The 17,840-nt window shown below is 46.1% G+C and overlaps 1 long non-coding RNA gene across 3 annotated transcripts; it reads left to right on the top strand.

Annotated features, from left to right (window-relative positions):
* Positions 1–645: 645 nt before the first annotated feature.
* Positions 646–15,816, top strand: LOC128130262 (uncharacterized). 3 transcript variants are annotated; one of them, XR_008228189.1, is made up of 3 exons: positions 646–858; positions 7,248–7,512; positions 15,617–15,816. It is a non-coding gene; the product is annotated as an uncharacterized LOC128130262 (long non-coding RNA). The 3 variants fall into 3 exon arrangements; XR_008228201.1 differs by having other exon boundaries at positions 7,248–7,508; XR_008228195.1 differs by having other exon boundaries at positions 646–854.
* Positions 15,817–17,840: the final 2,024 nt, after the last annotated feature.

The raw sequence follows: 17,840 nt of genomic DNA on the forward strand, positions 1-17,840 counted from the left end.
GCTCGGACCAAATATGTTATTTTGATGTATTTATGAAATTAGGGTTTATAGAACCCATTTAGTGATTTGATGAAGAAATGCCTTGTTACCCCACGATTATAGTCTTGTATTAGGACCTTTAGAGGTCCAGAAGGTCCCATGCATGTGTACTTCGGGACGAGACCTATCCCAGGAAGCAGTTACTCGTCTGCATGGCATGGACTCGCCGAGTTGTTCTTCAGACTCGGCGAGTAGCTTGAAGATTTGCTGGGACTCGCCGAGTTGTTCTTCAGACTCGGCGAGTGGAGTCGGGGTGGCCCCGCGATTCTTCCACGAGGACCTCGTCGAGTCAAGAGGTATACTCGACGAGTAGAAAGGGAATATTCGGGAATCTGTGAGGACGACTAGACTCGCCGAGTCGCCATGGTACTCGCCGAGTCCAGTCGAGTTGACCGTTGACCGTTGACCAGAGTTGACCTAAGTCTGACTTCTTAGGGATAGTCACACTTAGATGATATGAGTGTTAATGAGTTATGTAATGTTATAGGAGGGTTGTAGCTCGTTGGTTTGTGCGCGAGTGATTTCAGGAGTTGCTAGCTTTCAGCACTTACGAGGTGAGTTTTCTCACTATACTGTACCCGGAAGGGTTTGACTGTGTGACCGGAAGGTCGAATATGTTATGTGATATGTATGCTATAAGTGGTAAGTTAAGTGTTATATGGATATGTATGCTATATGTGGTAAGTTAAGTGTTATATGTGCTATGTATGATATGTGGGCCGGAAGGCAATATGTTATGGGCCGGAAGGCGATTATGTTATGGGCCGGAAGGCGTTGTAATGAGGACCAGAAGGTCAGGGCCTGGAAAGGCGTATGTGTGTAAGTGTATATTGGGGAACTCACTAAGCATTTATGCTTACAGTTGTTGTGTATGTATGTATTTCAGGTACTAGCGAGGACCGTGGGAAGGCGCCGGCATGATCGATACACACTGAAGATTGTTTTAGGATCTTGGGAGTTTGAATAATTGTATTGACCGAATAATTAAACTATTTATGCCTTGTTTTAATGGAAAATATTATGTTTTAAAAATGAAAAATTTGTTTGAAAAATTTGAGTTGTTACAATTGGTATCAGAGCCTTGGTTTGAGGGATTCGGGTGCACCTTCGGGGGTAACTGAACTCAAACCGAGGATTTGAGGAAACTTTTCAAATAAAGGCATAAACTTTTGTAAATGGTTTTGTGGTAAGCAAGAAAGAAGCAGTGTGTACGATCAGTCAGCGCCCGAACGGTAAAGATCCCCAAAAATACCTTACAATATTATATTATATGAATTGTTACGCATGCTAGAAGACTAGGTACTCATGATAGGACTAGAGTGGCCTGATTTGTGATGCCTTAGTCTAGGGAAGTTTGCTTATATGAGATGCTTTGCTAGTATGCGGGTAGATAGTGCATATCAGAAGTAGAGTACTCACTATCCGAAGTTTGGGGAGGAGGACTTGGGATGAACACTGATGCGGTGTGGTCGGTAGTATTGGGCCCGTACTACCGAGGACACCGGGTCAGTGGGAGACCCAAGTAAGAATCCCTGGATGTCGGGGACGGGGTAGGGTCGCGTTATCGAGTGCAATTACACTTGATAGAATCTCTGATAGTTTTATGTTGTATTTCAGAGATATCATGGTTAGACCGCGGCACGGGGCGAGTACGAGCGGTGTGAGTGACGAGGATATTCGTCAGATGATCCACGAGGAGGTGGCGGCGGCGATCCGGGCCGAGATCCCGGAGATGTTTGGGTCTATCAAGACCACCCTTATGGAGACGTTCGACGAGCGGTACGCCGCATTGACTGAGGCTGCAACCGCTGCAGCTACCGCAGCTGTGGCCGCTGCTAGGCCACAGGGGGGTGATTCATTGCTGTTCCGAGAGTTCAGCAACACGAAGCCACCAGAGTTCGACGGGACGCAGGATCCGATTGCTGCAATGAGGTGGATCGCAGATATAGAGGGGTGCTTCTACACTTGTTCATGCCCGGAGCACCTGAGGGTATGGTTCGCTTTGAACCAGCTCCGTCTGGGAGCCAAGGACTGGTGGAAGTTCGTGACGGCGAACTTCACTTTAGCAGAGACTGCGGCAGTGACATGGGAGGGATTCACTACCATGTTCAGGGATGAGTACGTTCCCCCGGTGGAGCGGGAACGATTGGTTCAGGAGTTCTTAGCCCTCAAGCAGGGTACTGATTCGGTGGCGGCGATCACGCGGAAGTTCCACGAGAGGGCGATGTTTTGTCCCGAGCTAGTGGCCACAGAGCAGGCTCGGATGAGCCGGTACTTGGGTGTTCTGAGGAGGGAGATCCGGGAGTTTGTGTCAAACTCCACTTACCATACTTTTACTGAGCTTCAGGCGAATGCCAGGAAGCGTGAGATCGAGTTAGAGACTCAGGCCAGGGAGGAGGCCGAGTCTCAGCAGGTAGACCGGCGACCGGCTCAGTCTCAGCCGGCAGCCAAGCGGATCAAGTCCGCCGATTCGAGGACAGGAGGTTCGAAGAACCGCACTTGCGTAAAGTGCGGCAAGGGTCACGATGGGGCGTGTCGAGCCGGTGCTTGCTACAAGTGTGGCAAGGAGGGACACATTGCTAGGGAGTGTCCCAAGGGATTTATGGTTTGCTTTCATTGCAACCAGACCGGCCATCGGAAGGCCGAGTGCCCTCAGCTTCGTCAGGGATCTGCACCTGTTGCCAGGACTACTGAGACTCGACCGGTGAAGGTCGAGGCCCCGAGGGCTCGTGGGAGAGCCTTTCAGCTGACTGCGGAGGAGGTCCGCGCTGCGCCCGATGTTGTGGCAGGTATGTTGTAATTCATGTATTTATTTTAATGTCAAGATGTTATGCTTATGTTATTACATGCGTAGGTACTTTCCTTGTGAACTCTGTGCCTGCCTTAGTGTTATTTGACTCGGGTGCGAGTAGGTCCTTTGTGTCCTTAGCCTTTAGTCAGCATATCGGCGTTAGTCGTGGGTCGTTGAGTCGACCTTTGAGAGTTTCTATAGCTGACGAGAAGGTGATTTGTGCTACGGAGGTTCTTCGGGGATGTGTACTAGAGATTTTCGGGATTGGATTCCCAATTGATCTGATTCCTATCGCGATGGGGGATGTCTGTGTCATCGTGGGCATGGACTGGCTGAGCCGGTTCGGCGCTGTCATCGACTGTGAGCGTCAGTTGGTGACTATACGAGACCCTAGAGGTGGAGTTCTTTCGGTGTACGGCAAGGGTACCCGTTCGGGATCAGCTTTTTGTTCGGCCGCTAGGGCGAGGCAGTGTCTACAGCAGGGCTGTAAAGGTTTTGTGGCGTATGTGATGGATACGCGGGAGGTTTCCGAGAAACCGAAGTCAGTTGAGGAAGTTCCGGTGGTACGCGAATTTTCAGATGTCTTTCCCGAGGAGTTGCCGGGAGTACCGCCTGTGAGGCAAGTAGAGTTCAGTATTGATCTGGTTCCGGGGGCAGCACCTATTGCTAAAGTGCCCTATCGTCTTGCACCTCCAGAGATGCAAGAGTTGTCCTCGCAACTCCAGGAGTTGCTGGGGAGGGGATTCATTCGGCCGAGCAGCTCGCCATGGGGAGCACCTATTCTGTTCGTCAAAAAGAAGGATGGTTCCCACCGGATGTGCATTGATTACCGGGAATTGAACAAGCTAACGGTCAAGAACCGTTACCCGTTGCCGAGGATCGATGATTTATTCGATCAGTTGCAGGGAGCATCTTGGTTTTCCAAGATCGATCTGAGGTCAGGTTACCACCAGGTGAGAGTACGGGAGGAAGACGTCCAGAAGACAGCGTTTAGGACGCGATATGGGCATTATGAGTTTGTGGTGATGCCTTTTGGACTCACCAATGCACCGGCTGTGTTCATGGATCTCATGAACAGGATATGCAGGCCGATGTTGGATCGGTCGGTGATCGTATTTATCGACGACATTCTGGTGTATTCGAGATCGAGAGAGCAGCATGAGGAGCATTTGAGAGAGGTCCTTGAGGTATTGAGGTCGGAGAAACTTTATGCAAAGTTCTCCAAATGTGAATTCTGGTTGCGGGAGGTCCAGTTTCTAGGACATGTGGTTAATCAGAAAGGGATATTGGTCGACCCGGCCAAGGTTGAGGCGGTGATGAGTTGGGAGGTGCCGAAGTCACCCTCTGAGATCAGAAGTTTCCTTGGGTTGGCAGGGTATTATCGGAGATTTATCAAGGATTTCTCCAAGATCGCAGTGCTACTCACCAGATTGACCCGGAAGAGTGTTACGTTCTCATGGGGGCCCGAGCAGCAGACCTCCTTTGAGACACTTCGCCAGAGATTGTGCGAAGCCCCGGTATTAGCTCTCCCAGAAGGGATGGAAGATTTCGTGGTATATTGCGACGCATCGATTTCGGGATTGGGTGCAGTGTTGATGCAGAGGGGTCATGTGATAGCTTATGCATCGAGGCAGCTGAAGCCTCATGAGGCGAGATATCCCACGCATGATTTAGAGCTGGGGGCAGTAGTGTTCGCTCTCAAGATTTGGCGCCACTACTTGTATGGGGTTCGATGTACGATATACACGGACCATAAGAGTTTGAAGTATTTGATGGATCAACCCAACCTAAATATGCGTCAGAGGAGGTGGTTGGATGTGGTCAAGGATTATGATTGTGAGATCCTGTACCACCCATGCAAGGCTAATGTGGTAGCCGATGCATTAAGCCGCAGGGCGGAGAGCACTCCATTGCGAGATGTGTGCTTGAGACTGACCGTGATGACTCCTGTATTGGACGATATTCGTAGGGCACAGGCTGAGGCTGTGCGACCAGAAATGCAGAAGAAAGAGCGGGTTGTGGGGTTAATCTCAGAGTTTGTCAAGGATGGTCGAGGCCTTATGACGTTTCGGGGTCGGATTTGGGTGCCGTTCGTGGGCGGTACGCGTTTTACGTTGATGGAAGAGGCTCATAAATCGAAATTCTCGATCCATCCCGGTGCTACAAAGATGTATTTGGATCTAAGGGAGGAATATTGGTGGCCCTGTATGAAGAGGGACGTGGCATGGTTCGTTGAGAGGTGCTTGACCTGCCGTAGGGTTAAGGCTGAGCACCAGAGACCGCATGGCAAGTTACAGCCCTTGGAGATCCCCGAGTGGAAGTGGGAACAGATCACTATGGATTTTATCACCAAATTGCCAAGGACTGCTAGGGGAGTAGACGCAATTTGGGTGATCGTGGATAGGTTGACAAAGAGTGCACACTTCCTTGCCATCAGTGAGAGTTCTTCGGCGGAGAAATTGGCGGAGATATACGTGAGAGAGGTGGTGTCTCGGCACGGGGTGCCGATCTCGATTGTGTCAGACCGTGATGTGCGCTTTACTTCCAGATTCTGGAAGAAATTCCATGAGGAGCTGGGTACTAAATTGCATTTTAGTACCGCATACCATCCCCAGACAGACGGTCAGAGCGAACGGACAATTCAGACGCTGGAAGACATGCTCCGAGCGTGTGTGTTAGACTTCGGGGGTAGTTGGGATGCGTACTTACCATTGGCAGAGTTCTCCTATAACAACAGCCATCATTCGAGCATTGGTATGCCACCTTTCGAGCTGTTGTACGGCAGGAGGTGTCGGACCCCCATTTGCTGGGGAGAGGTGGGACAGAGAGTGATGGGCAGCACGGAGATCGTGCTCCAGACGACAGAGCAGATTCAGCGAGTGAGACAAAGGTTATTGACTGCCCAGAGCCGACAGAAGAGTTATGCAGACAGGCGCCGATCCGAGCTTGAATTTCAGGTCGGCGACTTCGTTCTCCTGAAGGTCTCTCCTTGGAAAGGAGTGATTCGGTTCAGGAAGAGAGGCAAGTTGGGGCCCCGGTATATTGGGCCATTTCGTGTGATTGCAAGGATAGGTCGGGTAGCCTACCGGTTGGAGTTGCCAGCGGAGTTGGGTCAGATCCATGACACTTTTCATGTGTCGCAGTTGAGGAAGTGCATAGCCGATGAGTCGGCAGTGGTTCCATTGGAGGATATTCAGGTGGATGCGAGCCTGAATTACGCGGAGAGACCAGTGGCTATCAGGGATCGGAAGATCAAGGTTCTGAGGAACAAGGAAGTACCTCTGGTGTTGGTTCAATGGCAACACCGTCAGGGATCAGAAATGACTTGGGAACCGGAGCGCGAAATGCGGGAGCAGCATCCGGAACTATTTGCAGAATGAGACTTCGAGGGCGAAGTCTAATCCAAGTGGGGGAGAATTGTAACAGCCCGGAATCTCAGGTATTATTAAAATTATGTTTTTGGGGTGATTTAAGAGGGGACTCGGCGAGTTGGAGCCTAGACTCGCCGAGTAGGATCGCGGACTTGGTCGCGGGTCCGCGACTGGACTCGACGAGTCCAGATATGGACTCGGCGAGTCGACGCTGTTCAGCAGAAACCCTAACCGTTCAGTTTGGATCGTATTTAACGCCTCTTAGGCCGTCATTTTCAGTCTTTTGGTCAATTGAGAGAAACCTTAATCGCTGTGGACGCCTAGAGCAAGGGAGAAAGCTTTGGAACTTGGAAGAATTGGTTAGGCAAGAAGAAGAGGGATTTGGCTAAAGGAATATCAAGGAGGATTGAGTCCTGAGATTTGGGGGACACAGAGAGTGCGTTTTCAGGTAATGCTCGGACCAAATATGTTATTTTGATGTATTTATGAAATTAGGGTTTATAGAACCCATTTAGTGATTTGATGAAGAAATGCCTTGTTACCCCACGATTATAGTCTTGTATTAGGACCTTTAGAGGTCCAGAAGGTCCCATGCATGTGTACTTCGGGACGAGACCTATCCCAGGAAGCAGTTACTCGTCTGCATGGCATGGACTCGCCGAGTTGTTCTTCAGACTCGGCGAGTAGCTTGAAGATTTGCTGGGACTCGCCGAGTTGTTCTTCAGACTCGGCGAGTGGAGTCGGGGTGGCCCCGCGATTCTTCCACGAGGACCTCGTCGAGTCAAGAGGTATACTCGACGAGTAGAAAGGGAATATTCGGGAATCTGTGAGGACGACTAGACTCGCCGAGTCGCCATGGTACTCGCCGAGTCCAGTCGAGTTGACCGTTGACCGTTGACCAGAGTTGACCTAAGTCTGACTTCTTAGGGATAGTCACACTTAGATGATATGAGTGTTAATGAGTTATGTAATGTTATAGGAGGGTTGTAGCTCGTTGGTTTGTGCGCGAGTGATTTCAGGAGTTGCTAGCTTTCAGCACTTACGAGGTGAGTTTTCTCACTATACTGTACCCGGAAGGGTTTGACTGTGTGACCGGAAGGTCGAATATGTTATGTGATATGTATGCTATAAGTGGTAAGTTAAGTGTTATATGGATATGTATGCTATATGTGGTAAGTTAAGTGTTATATGTGCTATGTATGATATGTGGGCCGGAAGGCAATATGTTATGGGCCGGAAGGCGATTATGTTATGGGCCGGAAGGCGTTGTAATGAGGACCAGAAGGTCAGGGCCTGGAAAGGCGTATGTGTGTAAGTGTATATTGGGGAACTCACTAAGCATTTATGCTTACAGTTGTTGTGTATGTATGTATTTCAGGTACTAGCGAGGACCGTGGGAAGGCGCCGGCATGATCGATACACACTGAAGATTGTTTTAGGATCTTGGGAGTTTGAATAATTGTATTGACCGAATAATTAAACTATTTATGCCTTGTTTTAATGGAAAATATTATGTTTTAAAAATGAAAAATTTGTTTGAAAAATTTGAGTTGTTACATCGAAACTTCTGAAAATCTTAACTTCCTCATACGAAGTCAGATTTGGGCGTTCTATATATATTCGGAAACCTCTTTTCGGCCACTACAGCTTTATGTAAAGATATCGAGTTTATTTTACACTTAAATTTTGACGCTTATTTTTATTCTTAATTAATCAAATCACATAATTAAGAAATTAAGCACAAAACACATAATAATCAAATAATACACTTCTATTATTTCAAAACGGGTTACAAAGGTTAACCTAGACTATTATATCAACATTAATGACAAGCCCAGAAACACAGGTGTTACAATTCTCTCCACCTTAGAATGATTCCGTCCCCGGAATCACACATCAACAAACAACTGCGGGTAGCGACTCATCATGTCGCTCTCCGTTTCCCAGGTGAGATTCGGCCCATTCGTGTGTTTCCATCGGACAAGCACTAACTCGACCAACTTGCGTGGTAACTTCTTAGTCTTTCGGTCAACGATTGCCTCTGGTTCTTCAATCAACCTTTTGTTCTCATCGATTCTCAACTCCGAAAGTGGAATCATGTTGGGAACTTCTCCCGTAAACTTCCTCAAATAACACACATGGAAAGTGTTATGAATTTCATTCAGTTCTTCTGGTAGTTCGAGCTTGTAAACTTGGTCCCCAACCCTCTAAAGAACTTTAAACGGTCCAATAAACCTTGGACTTAATTTTCCCCTTTTCTCCAAATCTTATTAGTCCCTTCCACGGTGAGACTTTAAGCAAAACTGAATCTCCAACTTCAAAGGTCATCGGTCATTGCTTTTTGTCAGCATAGCTCTTTTGACGATCCTGAGCGGCTAAGATTCTTTCCCTGATTATTTTCAACTTTTTAGCGGTTTGATGAACCATCTCGGGTCCCATAAACTGCTTTTCTCCAGCCTCAAGCCAACAAGACGGCGTACGACACTTCTGTCCGTACAAAGCTTGATAAGGTGCCATCTTTATGCTCGAGTGGAAACTATTATTGTAGGTACCCATTTCATCTTGTAGACTTTTCCAAAAGCTTGAGGTGAAACGACTGTCATGATCCGATACAATCATTAGCGGAACACCGTGAAGCCTCACAATTTCCTGGACGTAAGAATTCGCAAGCTTTTCCATAGACCATTTCTCCTTGGTTGCTATGAAATGCGCACTCTTAGTGAATCGATCAACGACCACCCAAATCATGTCGTGACCACTTTTTGTTCTGGGCAGTTTAGTAAAAAAATTCATAGCAATGTCTTGCCATTTACCCATAGGTACAGGCAAAGGTTCTAAACTCCTGTATGGTTTCTGAGGTTGTGTCTTTACTCTCGCACAAGTCACACACTCAACCACATACTTTGCAACATCAAGCTTCATCGTCGGCCACCAGTAGTAGGGTTTCAGGTCCCTATACATTTTAGTGCTACTAGGATGAATCGAGTACATGGTCTTGTGAGCTTCTTCCATTAGAAGATCTCTAACTCCTACTGTCTTAGGTATCCAAATCCGACCTTGGAACACCTTCAGTCGATGAGTGTTTATACCGAACACCAACGTTTTGCCCAAACGTTCCTCCTTTCGGTAATTCTTCTCTGAAGCTTCCTCTTGAGCTTTCTTTATACTTTCCACAAATATAGAGACAACTTCAATTCTCAATGCTCTTGGCCTTTTCCTTTCAAGATTGACTTTCCGACTGAGAGCATCAGCAACAACATTAGCTTTACCGGGGTGGTGAAGTATCTCACAGTCGTAGTCCTTGAGTAATTTTAGTCAGCGTCGTTGTCTCATATTCAATTCTTTCTGACTAAAGAGATATTGGAGACTCTTATGATCAGTGAAAAGTTTGCACTTCGTGCCATAAAGGTAATGCCTCCATATTTTCAGAGCGAAAACTACCACTGCCAACTCCAAATCATGAGTCGGGTAGTTCTTCTCATATTATAAACAGCGAAGTCTTCAACTCCATCGGGTAGAGATGGAATCGATGCCTCACATAGCCTCTTCTTTAGTAACTCGAAAGCTTCTTTGTGCTTATCATTCCAAGCATAAACAACTCCTTTGTGGGTCAAAGTTGTTAATGGACTAGCGATCGAAGAAAAGTCTAGGATAAACCTTCGGTAATACCCGGCTAATCCTAAAAAGCTTCGGATCTCCATGGGATTCTTCGGTTGCTCCCACTTTGTTACAACTTCAATCTTTACTGAATCAACCATTATTCCTTCTTGGTTGACCACGTGACCCAAGAATTGGACTTCTCGAATCCAAAAATCACATTTGGAGAACTTAGCATACAACTTCTCCTTTTTCAAGACTTCCAACACTTCTCGTAAGTGTCTACCATGCTCTTCTTGGCTCTTTGAATAAACCAGAATGTCATCTATGAACACTATCATAGATTTATCAAGGAACGGATTACAAACCCTGTTCATTAAATCCATGAATGTTGTTGGAGCATTGGTTAGTCCAAACGACATAACCATGAACTCGTAGTGTCCATATCGTGTTCTGAATGCAGTCTTCTCTATATCCTGCTCTTTCACCTTCAGCTGATGATATCCTGACCTTAGGTTGATCTTTGAGAAATAGCTCGAACCTTGTAGTTGATCGAATAGGTCATCAATCCTTGGCAACGGATATCTATTCTTTATTGTTGCCTTATTCAGCTCTCTATAATCGATGCACATTCTCATATTTCCATCTTTCTTCTTCACGAATAACACCAGAGCTCCCCAGGGTGATGAACTAGATCTGATGAAACCTTTGTCCAATAACTCCTGAAGTTGCATCATCAGCTCCTTCATCTCCGTTGGTGCTAATCGGTAAGGTGCTTTTGTTATTGGCGTTGTTCCGGGCAACAAGTCAATACGGAATTCCACTTGTCGATCAGGCGGTAATCCAGGAAGATCTTTCGGAAATACTTCTGGATAATCACACACAACAGGCATATTCTGCATTACCTTCTTTTCGTTCTTAGCATCGATGACGAATGCTAAATATGATGTACACCCATTGGTCAAACATTTTCTGGCTTTCATTAGAGAAATGATTACAGAATTTACTCTGCGTTTATCTCCATATGCCATTAATGATTCCTTCCCAGGCGGGTTTACTTTCACTATTTTCTTCCAGCACAATATCTCGGCGTCATTGGCGCTAAGCCAATCCATTCCCAAGACGATGTCGAAACCATTAAGTTCGATACGCAATAATTCCTCGTGGAACTTATTCCCATTCAGATCAATTAAGATGTTTTTCATACGATGGCTAACAGGTAAAAATTTGCCACTAGCAACTTCGAATAATAAAGCATCGTCTAGTCTAACAACAGGCAAAGCTAGTTTTCTACCAAATTCATGTGAAATAAAGGAGTAGTTGGCTCCATAATCAAATAAAATTGGGGCAGGCAATTCGTTAACGAGAAAGGTACCTGAAGCGACATCAGCTTCATCTTTGGCAGCTTCCAGTGTCATCTGGAATGCTCTCGCTTTTGGCTTTGGCGGAATATTAGGTCTTGCTGCTTCCTTCCTCTTAGGGTAGTCCCTCGACATGTGACCCTCCTCGCCATAACCATATCAAACTTTCTTGGTAAGTGTGCATTTGTTGGCATAGTGCCCTGGTTTTCCACATTTAAAACATGTGGCCACCACTTCACACTTCCCATGATGCTTCTTTTTACATTTGTCGCACCATTTGGATTCACCTCCTCCTCCTCTCGAACTAGACTTCGAGAATTTACTTTTCTTGTTGGACCCTGAAGGTCCGTCAAATTTCCTCTTTTCACCAACCTCCATCCTTTCTAGACCCTTTTCCTTCTACTAGGCCTCCACATTCTTAGCTGCTCGAACAACTGTTTTAAGAGTAGTTACCATCTTGACTGTCAGACCAAAGTCGGCAGGTAGTCCATTAGCGAACCTCTCGATCTTGGAGAGTTCTGTTGGCACTAGGTACGGAATTAACTTCATTTTCTTAGTGAATGCAGTAGCATAGTCATCTATGCTAATCCTCCCCTTCTTTAATTTTTGGAACTCATTGATCAGATCAATCAGATCTATCTCTGAACAGTATTACACCTTTAATTGTTCCAAGAATTCCTCCCATGACATTTTCAGGGCTTCTCCTCATGGCATAGTGTCTGCCAATAGCTTCCACCAGCTCAAGACTCCATTTTTCAATTGTCTCACAGCAAAGACAGTCTTCTGCTTCTCGTTGTAGTCGCAGCTCTCAAACACCATCTCCATCTCGGAGATCCAGTCCATAATCTCAACAGGCTTTGGGCTTCCTGAGAGACTTGGTGGTTTCACACCCAAGAAATTTTTGTACATCCGCCCATCCTTGTGGTTTCTCCGTTCTGGATCATTCCTCCGTTCTTCTTGAGTCCCAACATGACTCACAATGCGACTATTGTTCCCTTCCTCTGATTGTTTGGGAATCAGTTCGGGTTCCACAATACGTATGATTAGTTCCTCCCTATTCTCATGCAACATCCGTTGCATTTCTTCCTTTTGTTCGGCTAACATAGCCCTAATCATGGCATGCACTACAACCTTGGTGATCTGTTCTGGTGCAGCAACTTCAACATCAACTGGCTCGACCACTGGTGGTTGGTTCCTGTTTTCATTTGCGTTTCGAGCACCGCTTCTTGTTCTTTCCATTCTTGATCTATACACCGAATAAGGTGAAATTAGATCCTCATCCACGATATATATTAAGGTCTTCCATAACACTCTGAAACGTTTACATGTTAGTGCTAATATTGTAACCATTCGCTTAGAATCCTATACACATAAGGTTTCCCGATCCGGTCGGCAACAGACCATAGATCCGAACAAATAATATCATATATGGCAACATATATCATTGAGCACATAAAGGCATTTTAGGCAACTTTCCTAAAATATACTAGTGCTCGTGTCTATAATTTAACAAACACACACCTCAAAACCTTCACTTAGCATTTTAAGTTTAAGTCTAGAAATCCTACAAATTCCTAGTTCACTTAAACTAATGCTCTGATACCAACTGTGACATCCCCAAAATCACGGCCAGAAAAGACCGATTTCATTTATGCTTTTAAAATAATTTCAGAGTAAATCCTTTTGATTTAAAAGAGTTGCGGAATGTGTTCCCAAAACAAAATATGATAAAATAATATTTATCAAAGCATTTCATCAAGAGATGCACTTTCATTATACAATCAAAACTCGGGATGTCATGTTCCGATACAGACCATAAAGCATAAACGATAACATTACAAGTCATTCAGCAAATATATACATATACAGACTTGTAAACAAAACAATTCGATGATTCATCCATCTTATGCCCTTGCGCCACTTCCTGTAATACAAATAAACTGAGTGGGTCAGGCTTGGGAGCCTGGTGAGCATATAGGGTTTTCAACCCATAATAAATAATTATATTTAATTCACCAACCAACAATAACAATAACCCGATTACCCATTCTCGTTATCCTCACTTTACGTCTCAAAAAAAATCTATTACAAGGGACCAAATCTAGGATTTTCATCAAGACGGACATTACCGCAAAGGGGCTTCCTTAGCAATAAATGTCCTAAAGGCAACCATCAGGGGAATAGAGTACACCGGTGAACAAATCGTTCACAACACCTACAGGTTATGAGACTGCTAGCGTTCTACAGGACTGTCTAGAAAGATTCCGTGGTCGTTATCCATACTCCGCTGAATAACTAGATCAACAACAACAACAACAACAACAACAACAACGAGGCCTCTCATCTGTTTATCACACATCAACTATCTACCCATGTTCTACCCAACTTATTAGTAGATAAAAAGATATATTTTTATACATAGTTTAAAACCTGTATAACATGTTCAATCAATACATATTCCACATAACAGATGAGGCACACACACATAACACGTATTTCATAGAGAATAAATCAGATCTATGAGTTAGAAGAAAGTGAATATACATTCACACATATAGACAACAAAATATACACGTAACACATATTTCGTATAAAATACTTCGTATTTATGCGTTAGAAGAAAGTAACTACACACTCACTTGATCAGAAGATGATAAGACAGCACGACGGCTTGTAGACGTAGCATTCTATGGTAGATCTAGAAGATCCTCACCAAAAATCGGGCTTCTTGCGGGCAGAAATTCGGCTTGGGAATCGCACTTCTCGGGATCTTCGGGGCTTCGGGACTTGCTTCGGGGCTCGGGAATAATACTAGGGCTTCGAGATATCTCTGGCACGTAAAACGGTGCAAAACGGGAGAAAGAGAAGAGAAAATGAGCAAATGAGTCGGTGGCCCTCGCATGCCTTTTATAGGAGGCTGAGGCCTCGCAGTACGTTGGGCGTATGCCAGTACGCTGGGCATACTCCTCCGAAATCGTCATTGCATAAGTCAACCGAAGAACTCGAGTGTGCGGGTTGTCATGCTTCACTGTACGTTGCACGTACGCCAGTACGCTGGGAGTACTTCGGATAAGTCCGGTGACTCCCCTTTGGATAATATCGAAATTAAAGTTTAAATAATAAATATTAATTATTTAAAAACTTCGGAAATTCATATCTTCTTCATACGAACTCCGTTTTCAATGTTATTTATATCCACGCATAGGTGAGACTACGCTCTACAACATTCGTTTAGACTCCATCGGCTAATTTTAATATTATTTTTATTATTTATTTTTAGTATGCCGAGACAGGAAAACTTCGTTATAAATTCATAACTTCTTTATCTGACGTCCGTTCTTGCCTATCTTTTTATCGCTTCGCTACCACTAACGAGATCTTCGATTCTCGTTTAGATTGTTTCGGTTAAAAACCGCTCGATCTCAAATCGAGTATTCAGGATGCATTGTTAAGTCGAATGTAACAGCCCGGAATCTCAGGTATTATTAAAATTATGTTTTTGGGGTGATTTAAGAGGGGACTCGGCGAGTTGGAGCCTAGACTCGCCGAGTAGGATCGCGGACTTGGTCGCGGGTCCGCGACTGGACTCGACGAGTCCAGATATGGACTCGGCGAGTCGACGCTGTTCAGCAGAAACCCTAACCGTTCAGTTTGGATCGTATTTAACGCCTCTTAGGCCGTCATTTTCAGTCTTTTGGTCAATTGAGAGAAACCTTAATCGCTGTGGACGCCTAGAGCAAGGGAGAAAGCTTTGGAACTTGGAAGAATTGGTTAGGCAAGAAGAAGAGGGATTTGGCTAAAGGAATATCAAGGAGGATTGAGTCCTGAGATTTGGGGGACACAGAGAGTGCGTTTTCAGGTAATGCTCGGACCAAATATGTTATTTTGATGTATTTATGAAATTAGGGTTTATAGAACCCATTTAGTGATTTGATGAAGAAATGCCTTGTTACCCCACGATTATAGTCTTGTATTAGGACCTTTAGAGGTCCAGAAGGTCCCATGCATGTGTACTTCGGGACGAGACCTATCCCAGGAAGCAGTTACTCGTCTGCATGGCATGGACTCGCCGAGTTGTTCTTCAGACTCGGCGAGTAGCTTGAAGATTTGCTGGGACTCGCCGAGTTGTTCTTCAGACTCGGCGAGTGGAGTCGGGGTGGCCCCGCGATTCTTCCACGAGGACCTCGTCGAGTCAAGAGGTATACTCGACGAGTAGAAAGGGAATATTCGGGAATCTGTGAGGACGACTAGACTCGCCGAGTCGCCATGGTACTCGCCGAGTCCAGTCGAGTTGACCGTTGACCGTTGACCAGAGTTGACCTAAGTCTGACTTCTTAGGGATAGTCACACTTAGATGATATGAGTGTTAATGAGTTATGTAATGTTATAGGAGGGTTGTAGCTCGTTGGTTTGTGCGCGAGTGATTTCAGGAGTTGCTAGCTTTCAGCACTTACGAGGTGAGTTTTCTCACTATACTGTACCCGGAAGGGTTTGACTGTGTGACCGGAAGGTCGAATATGTTATGTGATATGTATGCTATAAGTGGTAAGTTAAGTGTTATATGGATATGTATGCTATATGTGGTAAGTTAAGTGTTATATGTGCTATGTATGATATGTGGGCCGGAAGGCAATATGTTATGGGCCGGAAGGCGATTATGTTATGGGCCGGAAGGCGTTGTAATGAGGACCAGAAGGTCAGGGCCTGGAAAGGCGTATGTGTGTAAGTGTATATTGGGGAACTCACTAAGCATTTATGCTTACAGTTGTTGTGTATGTATGTATTTCAGGTACTAGCGAGGACCGTGGGAAGGCGCCGGCATGATCGATACACACTGAAGATTGTTTTAGGATCTTGGGAGTTTGAATAATTGTATTGACCGAATAATTAAACTATTTATGCCTTGTTTTAATGGAAAATATTATGTTTTAAAAATGAAAAATTTGTTTGAAAAATTTGAGTTGTTACAATTGGTATCAGAGCCTTGGTTTGAGGGATTCGGGTGCACCTTCGGGGGTAACTGAACTCAAACCGAGGATTTGAGGAAACTTTTCAAATAAAGGCATAAACTTTTGTAAATGGTTTTGTGGTAAGCAAGAAAGAAGCAGTGTGTACGATCAGTCAGCGCCCGAACGGTAAAGATCCCCAAAAATACCTTACAATATTATATTATATGAATTGTTACGCATGCTAGAAGACTAGGTACTCATGATAGGACTAGAGTGGCCTGATTTGTGATGCCTTAGTCTAGGGAAGTTTGCTTATATGAGATGCTTTGCTAGTATGCGGGTAGATAGTGCATATCAGAAGTAGAGTACTCACTATCCGAAGTTTGGGGAGGAGGACTTGGGATGAACACTGATGCGGTGTGGTCGGTAGTATTGGGCCCGTACTACCGAGGACACCGGGTCAGTGGGAGACCCAAGTAAGAATCCCTGGATGTCGGGGACGGGGTAGGGTCGCGTTATCGAGTGCAATTACACTTGATAGAATCTCTGATAGTTTTATGTTGTATTTCAGAGATATCATGGTTAGACCGCGGCACGGGGCGAGTACGAGCGGTGTGAGTGACGAGGATATTCGTCAGATGATCCACGAGGAGGTGGCGGCGGCGATCCGGGCCGAGATCCCGGAGATGTTTGGGTCTATCAAGACCACCCTTATGGAGACGTTCGACGAGCGGTACGCCGCATTGACTGAGGCTGCAACCGCTGCAGCTACCGCAGCTGTGGCCGCTGCTAGGCCACAGGGGGGTGATTCATTGCTGTTCCGAGAGTTCAGCAACACGAAGCCACCAGAGTTCGACGGGACGCAGGATCCGATTGCTGCAATGAGGTGGATCGCAGATATAGAGGGGTGCTTCTACACTTGTTCATGCCCGGAGCACCTGAGGGTATGGTTCGCTTTGAACCAGCTCCGTCTGGGAGCCAAGGACTGGTGGAAGTTCGTGACGGCGAACTTCACTTTAGCAGAGACTGCGGCAGTGACATGGGAGGGATTCACTACCATGTTCAGGGATGAGTACGTTCCCCCGGTGGAGCGGGAACGATTGGTTCAGGAGTTCTTAGCCCTCAAGCAGGGTACTGATTCGGTGGCGGCGATCACGCGGAAGTTCCACGAGAGGGCGATGTTTTGTCCCGAGCTAGTGGCCACAGAGCAGGCTCGGATGAGCCGGTACTTGGGTGTTCTGAGGAGGGAGATCCGAGAGTTTGTGTCAAACTCCACTTACCATACTTTTACTGAGCTTCAGGCGAATGCCAGGAAGCGTGAGATCGAATTAGAGACTCAGGCCAGGGAGGAGGCCGAGTCTCAGCAGGTAGACCGGCGACCGGCTCAGTCTCAGCCGGCAGCCAAGCGGATCAAGTCCGCCGATTCGAGGACGGGAGGTTCGAAGAACCGCACTTGCGTAAAGTGCGGCAAGGGTCACGATGGGGCGTGTCGAGCCGGTGCTTGCTACAAGTGTGGCAAGGAGGGACACATTGCTAGGGAGTGTCCCAAGGGATTTATGGTTTGCTTTCATTGCAACCAGACCGGCCATCGGAAGGCCGAGTGCCCTCAGCTTCGTCAGGGATCTGCACCTGTTGCCAGGACTACTGAGACTCGACCGGTGAAGGTCGAGGCCCCGAGGGCTCGTGGGAGAGCCTTTCAGCTGACTGCGGAGGAGGTCCGCGCTGCGCCCGA

Source organism: Lactuca sativa, chromosome 1, assembly GCF_002870075.4.
Source record: "Lactuca sativa cultivar Salinas chromosome 1, Lsat_Salinas_v11, whole genome shotgun sequence".
NCBI lineage: Eukaryota > Viridiplantae > Streptophyta > Magnoliopsida > Asterales > Asteraceae > Lactuca > Lactuca sativa.